A 15,120-nucleotide genomic window follows, 5' to 3' on the forward strand; every position below is an offset into this window, starting at 1 on the left:
TGCCCCCCCAATCCTTAGCCACATCGCCCCCTTTTTCAATGCGAACATTAGCAGGTGATTAAATCTTTACAGATCCAGAGATGGGGTAACCCCAGGTTAAAGAGGTGTGAATTGTCTCAAGCCAGGACAGTTGGTAGGATTTCGCAGGCCAGATGGTGGGGGATGAATGTAATGTGACATGAATCCCAGGTCCCGGTTGAGGCCGCACTCATGTGTGCGGAACTTGGCTATAAGTTTCTGCTCGGCGATTCTGCGTTGTCGCGGGTCCTGAAGGCCGCCTTGGAGAACGCTTACCCGGAGATCAGAGGCTGAATGCCCTTGACTGCTGAAGTGTTCCCCGACACTGTTGTCAACTTGTCAGACTACACCCTTCAACCAGACGAAATCGAAGTCCTCAGCAGAGGGCTTAATTTCTGCACCACCACCAAAATGGACCCCATCAGTCTCGCGGTAGACACGGAGGAATTCATCAGGCGAATGAGGCTCCGGGAATTCTTCCACAGACCCCAAGAGGCCAACAGCGAACCGAAGCAGACTACCAATGAACCGGAACAGCAGACCGAGAGATCTGCGGTGCGGCAACCGAAGAGGAAAGAGTCGAATTGGAGCCCTCCGGAAGGCCGCTGCCTTAGACTCAACATGTATGCTCAAGCCGTCAGGAGTCGCGTCAATGCCAGATTCATCAGTCGCATTCACAAGACAACCCCGAACGTCACCCAAGCACAACGCAATGCCATCCGCGCTCTCAAGACCAACAACAGCATCGTCATCAAACCAGCAGACAAAGGGGGGGCCACTGTCGTACTGAACAGAACGGACTACTGCAAAGAAGTATACCGACAACTGAACAACCAAGAACACTACAGACAGTTACCCGCAGATCCGACCAAGGAACACATCCGCCAACTTAACAGACTGATCAAGACCTTGGATCCAGATCTTCAGAGCACCCTACGTGCTCTCATCCCACGTACTCCCCGCATTGGAGATCTCTACTGCCTCCCAAAAATACATAAGGCCAACACACCAGGCCGCCCAATCGTTTCAGGCAATGGGACCCTGTGTGAGAACCTCTCTGGCTACATCGAGGGCATCTTGAAACCCTTCGTACAAGGTACGCCCAGCTTCTGTCGCGACACGACGGACTTCCTACAGAAACTCAGCACCCATGGACCAGTTGAACCAGGAACATTCCTCATCACAATGGACGTCTCGGCACTCGACACCAGCATCCCCCATGACGACGGCATTGCTGCAACAGCCTCAGTACTCAACACTGACAACTGCCAATCTCCAGACGCAATTCTGCAACTCATCCGCTTCATTCTGGATCACAACGTCTTCACCTTCGACAACAAGTTCTTCATCCAGACGCACGGAACAGCCATGGGGACCAAATTCGCACCCCAATACGCCAACATCTTCATGCACAAGTTCGAACAGGACCTACTCACCGCACAGGACCTTCAACCGATGTTATACACCAGATACATCGATGACATTTTTTTCCTTTGGACCCACGGCGAAGAATCACTGAAACGACTACACGATGACATTAATAAGTTCCATCCAACCATCAGACTCACCATGGACTACTCTCCAAAATCAGTTGCATTCTTGGACACACTCGTCTCCATCAAGGACGGTCACCTCAGCACTTCGCTTTACCGCAAACCCACGGATAACCTCATGATGCTCCACTTCTCCAGCTTCCACCCTAAACACATTAAAGAAGCCATCCCCTATGGACAAGCGCTCCGTATACACAGGATCTGCTCAGACGAGGAGGAACGTAACAGACATCTACAGACGTTGAAAGATGCCCACGTACGAACGGGATATGGCACTCGACTCATCGATCGACAGTTCCAACGCGCCACAGCGAAAAGCCGGACCGACCTCCTCAGAAGACAAACATGGGACACAACCGACAGAATACCCTTCGTCGTCCAGTACGTCCCTGGAGCGGAGAAACTACGTCATCTTCTTCACAGCCTTCAACATGTCATTGATGACGATGAACATCTTGCCAAGGTCATCCCCACACCCCCACTACTTGATTTCAAACAACCGCGCAACCTCAAACGAACCATTGTTTGCAGCAAACTACCCAGTCTTCAGAAAAGTGACCACGACACCACACAACCCTGTCATGGCAATCTCTGCAAGACGTGCCAGATCATCGACATGGATACCACTATTACACGTGAGAACACCACCCACCAGGTACGCGGTACATACTCGTGCGACTCGGCCAACGTTGTCTACCTCATACGCTGCAGGAAAGGATGTCCCGAAGCGTGGTACATTGGCGAGACCATGCAGACGCTGCGACAACGAATGAACGGACATCGCGCAACAATCACCAGGCAGGAATGTTCCCTTCCAGTCGGGGAACACTTCAGCAGTCAAGGGCATTCAGCCTCTGATCTCCGGGTAAGCGTTCTCCAAGGCGGCCTTCAGGACCCGCGACAACGCAGAATCGCCGAGCAGAAACTTATAGCCAAGTTCCGCACACATGAGTGCGGCCTCAACCGGGACCTGGGATTCATGTCACATTACATTCATCCCCCACCATCTGGCCTGCAAAATCCTACCAACTGTCCTGGCTTGAGACAATTCACACCTCTTTAACCTGGGGTTACCCCATCTCTGGATCTGTAAAGATTTAATCACCTGCTAATGCTCGCATTCCAAGCATTGTTTGGCATCTTTGAATTTGTCTATATATGTGTTTCTGGAACAGACCTCTTCATTCACCTGAGGAAGGAGCAGCGCTCCGAAAGCTAGTGACATCGAAACAAACCTGTTGGACTTTAACCTGGTGTTGTAAGACTTCGTATTGGTATTCTCATGATTGTCCTGATGAGTGCAGGTCAAAAAACTTTGACAAAGTGCCTTCTTTCAGCAATGCAGATGATTGTTTTTTATCGGAAGAATGAGGAAAGGCTTACAAGCTAGATAGCACAGTTTTATAGAGGTTACAAGAGCGAGGGTCCCAGGAGTATTTGTGCAAAAACCCTTGGAGGTGGCAGAATAAGTTAGGAAAGCAGCTCAGTGACTAAACCAGGATAAAAGCAAATTATTGCTGATGCTGGAATCTGAATCAAAAACAGAAAATGCTGGAAAATCTCGGCAGTTCTGACAGCATCCGTGGAGAGTGAACAGAATTGGTGTTTCGAATCTGGATGACTTCATAAAAGCATTGGGATCCTGGGCTTTATAAATAGAGACTAGATGATATGGGGTTTGTTCAGATTGGAGTTGTGCACTATGCTGAGAGTGTAAACAATCATGTCAACCTGAAACAAAAGGCAGGGAATGGAATAGGGTTGGTGGTGAGAATACAGAGTAGTAACAGTGGCTGAAGCCTTCAGTCTTCCTAATATTCCTAATAATTGGAGGAAGTTATGGATCATCAAATACTCAATGCTGGGTAAGGAGCCTGACAGCTCAAGCAGAAAGGTCAAAGGGAGAGGTCTGGGTACTATCGTAGGCGGCACGGTAGCACAGTGCTTCACAGCGCCAGGCTCCCAGGTTCAATTCCTGGCTTGGGTTACTGTCTGTGCGGAGTCTGCACGTTCTCCCCGTGCCTGCGTTTGTTAGCTCTGGGTGCTCTGGTTTCCTCCCACAAGTCCCGAAAGATGTGCTCTTAGGTAATTTGGGCATTCTGAATTCTCCCTCAGTGTACCTGGGCAGATGCCGGAATGTAGCGACTAGAGACTTTTCACAGTAAGCCAACTTGTGACAATAAAGATTATGCCTATTATTGACCTAAACATGAAAGTTGAACACATCATGCTTTGGATAATGTTGCTAACATGTAGATATAGATGAGAAGGAGAAGGAGAAGGAGGAGAAGAGGAAGAAGAAGAAATCCTAGGGAGATTCTTGAAGTGGTCTTGCAGAATGGGAAGAGAAGGTATTGGTAGAGTTGGTCTATCTATGATCAGAGAGGCAAGAGTTGAAGGTAATATCTTTGAGCTGGACAACAGAGAGGCTAAGCAAATGGAGGGTGGATATTGTCTCTTGGTCACAGAGAATGTGATCATAGTCTCAGTTACGGCTGTTCGGATGCTATAGAAGTACTGCAACCTAACTGAAGGGATTCAAATAGACAATTGTGGGAGAGGCCAACATGGACCTGGGAGGCAGTGAAATAACTTCCTTGAATGCTGTGAATTCCCTGATTCTATGATGATCGTAAGCTGTATTCTAATATTTGAACAGAACATTGGTATGTGTTTAGTGCGAATTTGGAGGGATCCACAGAAAGCTGGGTAGGTGATGAAAAGCGATGTGGAAACACTGAGCATTCTTACAGATGGAGAGGTACAAATACTTCCATTGTTTTTTGTTAACATAAGGACTTATTCCACATGAGTGAGACAGCGAAAGTTATTATCCTTTCCTTTTACATTACATGCAACAGTAAACTTTAGAAAGCCTCTATTTTTCAAAAGACAATTTAGTGTAGAAAGTGAATAATAATAAGTGTTTTATAAAATGCAGTGCATTGATTTTTTTTGACCTTCCATACTTAATTGTTTTATAAAACCATCTTCACCAGTAAATAAATAAGCGACATTCTCCAAAGTCGTTCCTTGTTGTCACTTGAACTGCAATTTCCCTCGGATTTTTTTTCTGATTCTTTTCCTGACCACCAAACCTCTCTCTGGGTCCTGATTCCATCGGGACAATACAATAGGCTCTCTGAATCCTGCTAAAGCAGTCACCTTTTATAAGTCTGTATTGTGAAGGTCAGCAAAGATTGAAAACACTGATCATTGTAGACATTTTCTAAATGTTCAAATTGCTTTGAATGCCCTTCCCAGCCAAGTACGGCGCCTCCTCATATACTTAGCAAATAAGAGTTTGGCTCCATGATGGTCTCTTGCCTCTGAGCCAAGAGGGTTGTAAGTTCAAAAGCTGCTTCTTGACTGGAGCCTACAATTCATGCCAAGACTTCATTGCAGTTCTGAGAGTGCTGCATTAGCTGAGATGCTAGGGTGGACATTTCTTTAAGTGTTTTTCTGGGTCTGAAAAGGGTGTGGTGTGAAATCGGGCCGCGGACCTCATTTTCATTATTTAGCCAAGCTGCCTGTACTTGTTGCACAAACAGCTCACCCAGGTGAAAAAGATTAAATAAAAAACAGGAAATGCTGGAAAAGCACAACGTGTCTGGCGGGATAAGTGGATGTTTTGAGGCTGCATGACTCTTCCTCAGATGAATGTCAGACCACTTGCTTCATTAGTAGAAGCCCAAAGGTACATTTTGGCGGGGTTTCAGGAAAAGCAGCCGGGATTCTGTTTGAGAGATTAAGGGCTGGATTCCCAGCCGTGTGTTTCTCAGCCGCACGCTGTTTGCTGGCGGCGGGATTTTATCCTCCCACCATTTGTCAATGGGATTTCCCATTTAAACCACCCTATGCCACCAGGAAACTCGGGGACGGGCGGTGCGCTGCGGGTGGGAAAAATGAATCGCAATGACCGGAGAATTCTGGCCTAAGTGTTGTCGCCAGGACTGAATTGTGTGTGTTTCGCTGTCCTGCTGGGAGTGCGGGCTCCGGAGCAATTCACACATGCTAATTGGGCAGCACTCTACCCAGGTGAATCTAGTGCAATTCTCATCAGTGCCAGTGTCGGATTCTCTGGGCCCGGAATTGGCCCTGGTGAGCCTGAGGAGCTGGAGCTGCTTACATGCACTTCACACACTCTCATTCCAGCCAGGGAGATGGCACCAAGGAGAGCGGCCTCCCCGGATGACTGATGCTGAGCTAGACTGGATGCTTGCTGCGGTGGAGGAGACCACCGCCCACCGACGGCAACCAGGACCCCCCCCCCCCCCCCCACTCCCCCCCCCCCCTTCCCCTCCCCACCCCCACCCCACCCCCAATGTGACCCTCACCAGGCAGACTAGCATGCAGTGCTGGAAAAAGATGAATGTCTTCCTTTGGTCAGCTTAGGTACGTAACCACCTTTGTGCCTGTGGCATCACTCTCAGCCGTCACTCTCCACACCTCTCTGCCCCCCACACTAGAGGCCAATCCAAGCCCATGTGCATGCATCCCGTTTACATCCCACCTTGCAACATACCCCAACACCTGTATTCTCCTCTATTGCCTGGTGCCGTGCACACAAAGGCAACCAGCTGCAGACTCCCCCCCGCCGTGTAACCAGCGCCCAAGTATCTCACCATGTCCTATATCTGTTCCCGTCTGGGGCACCCTACCCACAGCCACAAACGCAGTACACCACAGAGGACTAGTCCGGGGACACTGACTTCTTGGCACTGCATTCACCTACATCTTCCACCATCCCAGAGACCATCACCTCAGTGGATTATTTTAGTGAAGGAGCTCCTGGATCACCATTTGGTGTGCACGTCGCAAATGCTGCAGTACATCAGGTGGAGGTAGGAACTCCCGAGCGAGCAGACAGTCGGAGTGCTGCCCGATCCCATCACTGGTGGATATGCAGACTCAGAGCCAGGGTGTACAGGAGGGGGTATCAGCAACATTCCAGCACGTGCAGGCACAGTTGGAGGAGTATAACCACCTTAGGCCAGCATTTATTGCCCATTCCTAGTTGTCCTTCAGAAGGTGGTGGTGAGTTGCCTTCTTGAACCTCTGCAGTCCTTGAGGTGTAGGGACACCCACTGTGCTGTTAGGGAGTTCCCCCCAACAACAGTGAAGGAGCGGCAATATATTTCCAAGTCTGGGTGATGACTGACTTGGAGGGGAACCCCCTGGTGGTGGGGTTCCCAGATATCTGCTGCTCTTGTCCTTTTTAGATGGTGGTGGTTGTGGGTTTGGAAAATGCTGTCTAAGGAACCTTGGTGAGTTACTGCATTGCATCTTGTAGCAGGTACAAATGGCTGCCACTGTTCGTCAGTGGTGGAGGGTTTGAATGCTTGTGGAAGGGGGAGCAATCAAGCGGGCTGCTTTGTCCTGGATGGTGTCGAACTTCTTGAGTGTTGTTAGAGCTGCACTCATCCAGGCAGGCCTTGTAGATGATGGACAGGCTTTGGGTAGCCAGGCGGTGAGTTACTTGCCATAGGATTGCTAGGGTTGGATTCACCCGCCCCGCCCACCTCAAGAATGCCACGGGCGAGATGCCGACAATGGAAAAATCCATTGACCTCCGGCGGGATTCTCCGCTTGCTGGGCGAACGGGGCCGGAGAATCCCACTCCTAATTTTTGACCTGCCCTGGTAGCCATAGTATTAATTTGGCTAGTCCAGTTCAGTTTCTGTCACATTTTAATTGTTGCATGACCTTTGAATTGGTGTTTTGCAACAGTGGCAAGATTTCGGCAACACTTTATCAAAACGTTCAAATCAACATTTATTCAGGAAATTCTCAGGAATTCATCTAAAAATTGTAAACATTGTGCTACTCCACCATTGACCACCTTATATGAGTCACCAGGAGAAAGGGAATGATTGGTCATTGGCACCTTGCTAAGGGTTCCCCAATGTCTGCAGGAGGAATGTGAGGGGGTCATAGGGCTAGGCAGAGGAGAACCAGCTGCTGCAGGACAGAAGGACAGGTGGACCCACTGGACTACTTTCCCTTCTTGCTTCTCTGGACTACCTCCACCAAAACCTCCTGCGCCACGTCCAAGAACCTGCATTCCTTCCAACTCAGTCCTTGAACCTTCCTCAAAGTGATAATATAACAAGCCAACAAATTCCACAGCTTCTTGGAAAGTGGGTGAGTGCAGCACGGATATACATCTCCATGAATATTGGATCTAATCAGCACTTGCGTGATTAACTTGCTGATGTCTCTGTTTTCGCACCTCCAGGCAAGTTCAAATTATGATGATCAGCAATTAGATCCAAAATTGCATGGTAAAACCAGACTTTCAAATAGGTAGTCTAATAGCACCTATTTTCACCCTTTCAGCTAAGTAACCCTCCCATATCTTTACAAAAGCAAAATACTGTGGATGCTGGAAACTTGAAATGAAAATAGATAATGCTGGGAATCAGGCAGCATCAGTGGAGAGAGAAACCGAGTAGCCGGGCAGAATTCTCCCAAGCCCCCCTGTTGGCGGGCTCAATGGCGGGCGGAGGGTAAAATTTGCCCTGGCGGATACGGAAACCTGTTGGAGCACCAAATCATTTGATCCCAATAATGGGATGCAGATGACTATCCGGTGACTATCCGACTATCCACTCCCGATTCTCAGCGGCGCCAGCGGGAAAGCTCACCAGTGGAAAATGGAACAACGTGGCGTGTCGATGTCAGGACTCACCTGAACAATGCCTGGGTTGCCTCGGAGTCAGGGTGGGAGGCCGCCAGCAACCATGGATCCTTGGACACCACAGCAGTGGGTGGGGCAACAACTGCAGGTGGATCTTCCAGATTCAATGTCCTGGAGGGGGTCCATTTTCCAGCCTCAGAATGTTCCTGGAGATCCATCTTCACTTTCAAGAGGTCCACCTTGTTTCTTCAATGGGGGGGATGGAGGGGGGGGGGGGAGGGGGCGCGGGGTCAGTGATGTTAGATGCCTTTTAAATATGGCCCCCGGATAGGACGGTGGACGATAGGACGCCATCAGCGCCGCACCCTCACGGAATATGGTGAAAAAGTCCCAGTTGCATAATTAATGAAGTCAGGGCCAGAAGATTTGGCGTGTTTTCCCAACGGCCTCCGCAGCGCAGAACACTCCGCGTTCCCATTCCCATCCTGGGACTAATGATGGGAGAATTTCGCCCAACATTGCACGTTAGTGATGGGTACTGCTGCCTTTGGGTCAGCGTCACATTGTTCTGCTGGAGAGGGATCTGTGTATCTGTGAATGTGCTGCAGCGTGTTTGGGTGATGGGCTAGCATGGGCAAGTAGCTAACAGTATATGTGAACTGTGATTTTTAAAAATTCATTTAGGGGATGTGGGCATCGCTGGTTAGGCCAGCATTTATTGCCCATCCCTTGCCCTTCAGAAGGAGGTAGTGAGTTGCCTTCATGAATCTCCTGAGGTGTGTAGATACATCAACTGTGCTGTCAGGGAGGCAGTTCCAGGATTTTGCCCCAGTGACAGTGAAGGAACGGTGATATATTTCCAAGTCAGGCTGGTGAGTGACTTGAAGGAGAACCTCCAAGTGGTGAAGGTCCAAGATATCTGCAGCTCTTGTCCTTCTAGATGGTAGTAGTCATGAGTTTGGAAGGTGCTGACTAAGGAACCTTGGTGAGTTACTGCAGTGCAGTGTTAAGATATGGGTGAGACACTTTCCTGGTGGTATATGTGGTGAAGTGAAGCTATGACTGTGCATTGTTGATATATGAACTGGTGGTGGGGTGGGGATGATGATGAATATCTGAGGCTACCTGCCCAGTTGTAAGGAGAAGGCATTTGCAGATGAATTCACTGGCATTAACCACTTGTTGTTTTACTGAACGTCTTGTGACATTGCATCCAGTTGCAGGTCTCACGCTGCTTGCATTGCCCACAAATACTATTTTCATAGCACTAAAGTCAAACAGAACAAATTCAATAGCATCCAATTGGCCAGAGTCCAGATGTAGGCAGCACGCAAACTTCATGCTACTAATTGATTTGAATTATATTTAACAGCTAAACATGCCATTCACTGCCTGCTTGCCTCAGGAGGGGCCCACATTCTGCTTAAAATGAGCTTGTTTTGGGGTGGGGGGCCTTCTAACATCCTGTGGATGGAAGAAATCTCTACTCCTATCCACTACTGAGCAAAGTATCTACTGCTGCCTCAGCGGACCTTAGAGCATGCTTCTAAGCATGAATACTTACTGCACCATGTTCAGTCTCCTTGAAGGTCAGACTCTCCTCCCCAGCCATTCCAGCAGCTGCTCCAGCCAGAATACACTTCCCCTTTAAGAGGTGCAGGCTGCCATTGAGTAGCGAAGGCTCATTTTAAGCATGAAGCTTTGCAAAGTTTGGGCCCCTCCTGAGGCAAGCAGGCAGTGAATGGCATGTTTATCTGTTAAATATAATTGAAATCAATTAGTAGCATGACGTTTGCGTGCTGCCTACATCTGGACTCTGGCCAATTGGATGCTATTGAATTTGTTCCGTTTGACTTTTGTGCTAGCAGCTATTTATGACAAAAGCTTGAAACATACTTTCAAAGAAATAGTACAAACTTTCCCATAAAATGTTGCTTTGTATTGGCTGTTTTGAGATCAGTTAAATATTACACTGATTTGCTTGTAACTGTTACTTGTTGGGTCGCTATATAGATGTTGAGAGTCAGTGTCTCACTGATAGTTCAGCTGGTGAATGTGCAAGTATATAGCTAAACTAGTATGCCCTAGATTTGATCCCAGAGCTGTGCTGTGTTAGCTAATCTCAGCCAGAGCAGTATCATTAATCTCGATGCAGGGATCTGCTGTTCAGTGACTCCTACTGGGGACTGGACATGAATGGATGTTGGGTGAGGACAAGGTGAGTCTTGGTTGATGGTAAATTGAACAGCTAACATTCAGTATAAAAGCAAATGACTGCAGATGCTGGAATCTGAAGAGCAGTACTTCTTCAGGGTAGGCATTCCTGCATCACTGGGATTCAGCATCGCTGGGATTTTAACCAGCTTTCTGGAATGGGCAGGGAGGTGCCAGCCGGTAAAACAGTATCGGACGTTGGTGGGAGGGAAGCTCGGCAGCTTCTTGTCACCATGGGAATTTGCGATAAGGAGGGAGAGCAGCGACCATGATATGCAGTATTTTGCTTTTACTTTAGTGTCTAATTGCAATGGTGTCTTGTGACAGACAGTTCAGAGCGCAGGGGAGGGGAGCAAATTGAGCTCTCTACGAACAGAATAGTTTTCTGACTGGAAATAACAAGAAAATTTAACTCCAAATGCTCTTGGTAAGGCAACGTGTAAGTGCTTGTACCTGAGAACCAGACCGTGAACCAGGTCTGTTTGTTAAAAAGGAACTGTGGATATCGATACCACCACTACTGATGTGACCTGAACAAGAGTGGGTGTGTATACATGTACCCTGTCAGTGGTCACCAAGTTTGGGGGCTTTGGATGGAATACAGCTGTTGGTGAATATAATTCAGAATGTCAATAAAGTTATAGCGGGCTTTGTATGGGGGGGCAAGTCCCTGCGAGTGAGGAGGGTAATGCTGGAGCGGAGTCGGGGAGAGGGTGGGCTGGCGCTGCCGAACTTTAGCAATTCTTACTGGACGGCTAACATAGCCATGATCAGGAAGTGGCTGGTGGGGGAGGGGTCGCCATGGGTGCATATAGAGGCGGCTTCTTGCATGGGCACCAGTCTGGGGGCGCTGGTAACTGCGCCTCTGCCGTTCCCGCCGGCACGGTACTCCACCAGCCCCGTGGTGGTGGCGGCCTTGTGAGTCTGGGGGCAATGGAGGAGACATGTGGGAGCAGTGGGAGCATCGGTCTGATCCCCAATCTGCGATAATCACGGTTTGCTCCGGGAGAATGGACGGGGGGTTCCGAATTTGGCGGAGAGCGGGGATTGAGAGGATGGGCGACTTGTTTATAGAGGGGAGCTTTCCGAGTATGAGGGCACTGGAGGAGAAGTTTGCATTGGCGTGGGGAAACAAATTTTGATATCTGCAGGTGCGGGACTTTCTGCGTAGACAGGTATCAACCTTTCCACTCCTGCCGCTAAGGGGGATTCAGGACAGGATAGTTTCTAGAGGATGAATAGGTGAGGGGAGCATTTCTGACATTTATAAGGAGCTTATGGGATCAGAGGAGATGCAGACCGAGAAGCTGAAGCGAAAGTGGGAGGAGGAGCTGGGGGAGAGATGGAGGAGGCCCTTTGGGCGGACGTGTTGGGTAGAGTCACTGTGACCACGATGTGTGCCAGGCTCAGCCTGATTCAATTCAAGGTCGTGCACGGGCTCACAGTGGCCCGGATGAGCAGATTCTTTGGGGTGGAGGATAGGTGCGCAAAATGTGCGGCGGGGACCAGCGAACCATGTCTACATGTTCTGGGCATGTCCAAAGCTGAGGGGATTTTGGCAGGGGTTTGCCGACATCATGTGCAAGGTATTAAATACAAGGGTGGCGCTGAGTCCAGAGGTGGCGATTTTCGGGGTGTCGCAGGATCTGGGAATCTAGGAGGAGAAAGAGGCAGATGTTCTGGCCTTTGCTTCCCTGGTAGCCCGGAGGTGGATATTACTAGCATGGAGGGACTCCGAAGTCGGAGACCTGGCTATCGGACATGGCTGGCTTTCTCTGCCTGGAGAAAATGAAGTTCGCCATGAGAGGGTCATTGTTAGGGTTCGCCCGGAGGTGGCAACCATTCTTCGACTTCTTTGCAGAGAATTAATCGTCAGCAGGAGGGGGGGGGAGGGGGGGGGGGGGGGGGTTGGAGGGGGAGGGGGTTAGGTTAGCGTAGATTAGGGAGTTAAGTAATGGTGGGACTTGTGGGGGAGGGAGGTGGTATTTGCACTAAGTTTATATTTTTATGTACATTGTTTATGTTGCTGCTGTTACAATGCCAAAAAAATACCTCAATAAAATGTTGATTAAAAAAAAAAGTATATGATTCAGAATGATTGAATGGGAAGTGGGAGATACTACATGATGGTGTCTCAGTTGGAAAGAATGTGAGATGTTGCATTTGGTGCCACATTTGTATGGGAAGTGATGTGAGTATTACCTGAGACCTTTCTTTATTGTATCTTTATCGTATTGACTACTGAAAGTGAAGCTTAACTTTTCATTGGAAATATCTTTGCCTGTTAATTAATGTTTGACCCATGTTGATTTTAGTTGATTTAATACAGTGCAGTTTTAAAAAGAGAAATCTTGTCCAGGTGTTTATTTTTTTGTTGGCATTGTGGGGATTCCTTTCTTTTAAAAACAAGTAATCAATCTCCACGGGGATTGCAACATTGGACATTAACACCTATGGTGGTGAGGACCACCAGAAGAAGCTGAGTAGGATCAAGCACTTGGCACTTTTAGGCTGACTATGCTTGCAAACATTAAAACCTTGTTCTCTTGCACTCACTTGCTGCATTCTGCCAATGCCAATGACTGAAGATCAGTTGACACAGGTTGACGATGCCATGTCCACAATGCAACTTCCTGGAGGTGTTAGTGAAGAACAATTGCAACATTCTGGACATTTGTCGGCAGCTGCTTCACCAGAGCAATTTAAGCAGCCGACTAATCCCGAGCCTCTGCAAGAGACAGGAGACCATCCCAAAGGATAACAACATCAGGCCAGCCATGAACAAAAACACCAGCTATACCGACTGTTAACTGAAAACAGTAATAGGAGCCAAACCGACCCAGTGTGTTTTAACAGTAACTCATGTTTATTCTGAGATTTCTCTCAATATCTGTCACTTTTCAAACAGGTTCTATTTACATTTAAAAAACAACTGTTAAGAGAGAGAAAAGTTAGCAGCTTCCCCATGTTTTGAACAGTTTTGTTATTCTTGTATACTGTGCTCAGGATTCTGGGGCGGGATTTTCCGACCCCCCGCCGGGTTGGAGAATCGTCGGGGGGCAGCGTGAATCCCGCCCCGCCGCCCCGTTGCCGGCTGCCGTATTCTCCGGCGCCGGTTTTCGGGTGGGGGCGGGTTTCACGCCACGCCAGTTGGGGGCCGTTGGCAGCGCCCCCCCCCCCCGGCAATTCTCCGGGCCCCGATGGGCCGAGCGGCCGCCCGTTTTTGGCCAGTCCCACCGGCGTGAATTGGACGTGATCCCACATGGCGGGACCTGGCAGGTAAGTTGGCTGGGGCGCTCCTCGGGGGGGCGTGCAGGGGTCCCACCTCGGGGAGGGGGGGCCCCACGGTGGCCTGGCCTGCGATCAGGGCCCACTGATCTGCGGGCGGGCCTGTGCCATGGGGGCACTTCTTCCTTCCGCGCAGGCTCACACCTGCACCCACTGCAAGATCAATGCCGACCTCGGCAGACCCGCATTCCCTTTAACTCCACCTGCTACTATTGGGATTTTACTTGGCTCGCGCCAAGTGTGAAGCCTGGCGGCATTCACTTCTCAGGCCAGTGACGGGCAAGGGGTGATACCTCCTTTAAGGTCCCTGTGTGCCCATCGGAGGCTACCCCTCACTGCCCAAGATATCCCAGCCCCTGGGCTACCCCATACTGCCCTGTGCACTCCAACTAACACCCCCACCACCCTCCCCCCAGCAACTCTCTCTGTGGTCTACCAGCCCGGCTCCAGCAAGAACTCTTCCACCCCACAACTCCCCACTTATCTTCACATCTGAATTCATCAACAATCACCTTTAGGGACTGGATGCAGGCCCAGTTGTGGCCACCGATCCTGGCAGCATTTCGCACGGAAGACCCAGCTTAATCCAAGTAGGGAGAGCCAGTCAAGCAGGGTCAGACTGACATTTACTCCAGAGGGTGTGGTGATCCCTCTGCCACCACTATCCACTCCCTCAGTTTAAAATTCAGCCCTGAGAGTTATCAATTAATTTCACTCTAAACTTCAAACTCATTTGATTACAGAAATAATGACGGTTTTAACATTGTGGGTTATTATTAGTATATGGCGGCAGAATCTACGGAAGTTTCTGAAAGGGAAAGTGGAAAAGAACAATTAAAAATGTACAAAGAGCAGAGTGTTTGAACCATTGATACCTGTTTTCAAGAACCAACACAAGTGTTAATGGCTTCCTTTGGCGTTGTAAGACTCTATGAGGTAGATATTGATGTTGTGCAGTAATGTAACATGGCTTATGGCAAATCAGCAGGCCATTGTACATCTCTCTCGATTTTGATGTCCATTGATGTCATTCTACCCCATGATCCTTTAAATCCTTTTTATTATTTCCAAAAAGTGAAAAGACACATTGAATGAAACTGCATTACGGTGAACAAAATGCTGCTTCTCTTTCCTCAGGATAGTTATTTTCTTATTGATACTATGTTCTGTATCTGCCGAAAGGAACCCATCATTCAGATAGAAAAGGTTATTTTGTGTTTTCTTTAGGAAATTAAACAAAGTAATCTCTGGAAAGCAGCCAGATTGACATTAAGTCAACAGCACACGAAGACAATCAATACAACATGGTCTCAGGGGAGCTCAGCATCACAGTTTGTCCTTAAAGCCTGTGGATTTGCAGCATGGCTGCTCTCAAGAGCATTACACAGCTCACAATGAGGTAGGCAC

The 15,120-nt window shown here is 48.8% G+C and overlaps 1 long non-coding RNA gene across 1 annotated transcript in view; it reads left to right on the plus strand.

Annotated features, from left to right (window-relative positions):
* Window positions 1-10,365: 10,365 nt before the first annotated feature.
* LOC140408988 (uncharacterized) overlaps window positions 10,366-15,120 on the plus strand; it is a 55,497-nt gene continuing 50,742 nt past the window's right edge. The window contains exons 1-2 of the long non-coding RNA XR_011940254.1: window positions 10,366-10,429; window positions 14,941-15,112. This is a non-coding gene — a long non-coding RNA (uncharacterized lncRNA). The remainder of the gene's footprint in view (window positions 10,430-14,940; window positions 15,113-15,120) is intronic.

Source organism: Scyliorhinus torazame, chromosome 3 (genome assembly GCF_047496885.1).
Source record: "Scyliorhinus torazame isolate Kashiwa2021f chromosome 3, sScyTor2.1, whole genome shotgun sequence".
Classification (NCBI taxonomy): domain Eukaryota; kingdom Metazoa; phylum Chordata; class Chondrichthyes; order Carcharhiniformes; family Scyliorhinidae; genus Scyliorhinus; species Scyliorhinus torazame.